The sequence below is a fragment of the Neolamprologus multifasciatus genome, chromosome 15 (assembly GCF_963576455.1).
Source record: "Neolamprologus multifasciatus chromosome 15, fNeoMul1.2, whole genome shotgun sequence".
In the NCBI taxonomy this organism is placed as follows: domain Eukaryota; kingdom Metazoa; phylum Chordata; class Actinopteri; order Cichliformes; family Cichlidae; genus Neolamprologus; species Neolamprologus multifasciatus.
The window spans coordinates 35,734,712-35,737,049 of NC_140453.1; the positions used below are offsets into that span (position 1 = coordinate 35,734,712).

Sequence of the window (2,338 nt, forward strand, 5' to 3'; positions counted from 1 at the left end):
AGGTGTGTTTTCGAGTCCCACTTCTGTTCTGTTTCACATCTGCCAAGTAGGCAGTATTCACTTCTGAGGTTGCGCTACTCTTATGTGAGATACCCTTATTAGTGTATCCACAGACGTGCTTGTAACACACTCCTTATCCATGCACTCTTCCGGCTTCTGTAATGATGGAAAGAATTGGTGGCTGAATTTCTTGAGTCTAGCCCCTCTCTTGTATTAGAGCCTACAGGGAGTACATGACGATCATTACAACAACAAAACCATGTACTAGGCCATTAATATATAAATAAATAATAAATAAATACATTTTTATTTATAAAGCACCTTTCAAGACAGAATCATAAAGTGCTGCACATAAGAGTCATAAAAAGATTTAAAAAGAGAAAATAAAACAGGCAAAAAATTAACCAAAAGCAGTTTTAAAAAGCTTCATTGCTACAGAAGCTCCAGGAAAACATCGAATGGGCAAGAATGGAGTTTAAGCGAAGTAAATCTTGCAGCATCTCCATCCTAAAAGGAAAACTGACAGCCAAGCAACTCTATATCAGTGGAGAACCAATTCCAAAAGTCTAAGAGACGTCCATCAAGAGCCTGGGACGGTGGTATAATGTAGACCTCAATGATACCTGGCAACTTGAAAAACTAAACAACAACACTGCACTCCTTGAGTGAGGCTTGAGATGTCACTCAAGGACTCCCGGGACCCCATAGTGAGGGGCGCTGCTCCCACCCTAGCAACAGGGAGGAAGTGGTACCCAGCCACGTCTGTGCTACAGGCCAAATCGGCCCTGAGCCATAATGACGTGGTGGGTCGCGTCCAACAGGGCAGAGAAGGATTAGTATGACATTTTATTGGTGAGGAGAGAGGATGGAACCAGAAATGCATTTATCCCCGTGTTCTGTGTTGATGAAAATCACCCAACAGGAAAGCAGCTGGGCATTCATAAACCAGTTCACAGGTTGGGCTGTGGTTCCCCCTCTAGCGTCTCTGCTTGAACTTTCAACTGTGAACCTCTTAGACCCAACCTTCCCAACTGCTCATCTCACAAAAGACAAAATGAAAGAACCCAGAATGTCTTTTTTTACCTAATTTTTATACCTGCTCACACTTTTTCACGCTTCCCTCACAGGACGTCACATTTCACACTTTGGCCATCCAATCAAGTTGTTGACATCTGGTCATTCCTGTCCACTCACACCTGATTTTTCTATTTCGATCTGACTTACAACATTTAACACAAACTTTTAAATCAATATATTTTCTTTGTAATTATTTTTATTTGTTTTTTATTACAAGCACTTAACATACAAGTATGTCGTATGGAAATCAGCAACTGCGCTGGATTATTCACCAGTGGTAAGCTCCAACATGTCAGGATGGCCGAGCGGTCTAAGGTGCTGCGTTCAGGTCGCAGTCTCTCCTGGAGGCGTGGGTTCGAATCCCACTTCTGACAATTGTATCTTTGCACTTCTTTCTTACTGCTACTCATGGGTCTTTGATCAGTGGTTGTTGATCAATGGTCATGAGAATTTGCATAATCTTGATGAAGGAACTGACCTCCAAGCCCACTCTTCCTTCAGGTGGCTGCTTTCAGTCATTATGCAAATATACTGTTTATAAGATTGGGGAAACCTGCAGTCAGCTGAGACTGAAGAAGTCACTTGGATGAGTGACGAGACGTTTCTCCCACTGAAAACGCTACATTCAGATGAACAGAATCAACCTTTGAAGACTTCTTACTGTTGTGACAAAATACACTTGAAACGGGAAATTCTATATCAGTGGAGAACCAATTCCAACAGTCTAAGAGACGTCCATCAAGAGCCTGGGACGGTGGTATAATGTAGACCTCAATGATACCTGGCAACGTCTGTGCTACAGGCCAAATCGGCTATGAGCCATAATGACGTGGTGGGTCGCGTCCAACAGGGCAGAGAAGGATTTGGTCTTGGCAACCTCAGTGGCAACAGGCATTTGTAACCGAACGTCAAAAAATGGTGGTGGAGGAGATGTGTCGAAAGGAGGAAACAGTAAGACACGCCAAAGCCATAGCGCTGGCCAAGCAGGGTCACTGGATGAATTGGGAGAGTGTTGAAAAGAGGAAACTCTTATGGAGTGAAATCTGGTGAAATCGGTGGGACCTGATTTTTGGGGGGTGAAACCATACTGCATGTCTACTCTGGCACATTGAATTTCTGTATGACTTGTGCTTTCTGTGAGAGCTTTATAAAATCAAGCAGCTAACCATGACGTCTGCCTTTACAAAACACTTGTCAATCACTAAAGAGTTCCTTCACTTGTCAGTCACTATGTGGTACTAAAGAGCTGTCTGAAATTCAG

At 43.1% G+C, this 2,338-nt stretch overlaps 1 non-coding gene across 1 annotated transcript; it reads left to right on the plus strand.

Annotated features, from left to right (window-relative positions):
- Positions 1–1,368: 1,368 nt before the first annotated feature.
- On the plus strand, positions 1,369–1,451 carry trnal-cag (transfer RNA leucine (anticodon CAG)). Its single transcript has one exon. It is a non-coding gene; the product is annotated as a tRNA-Leu (tRNA).
- Positions 1,452–2,338: the final 887 nt, after the last annotated feature.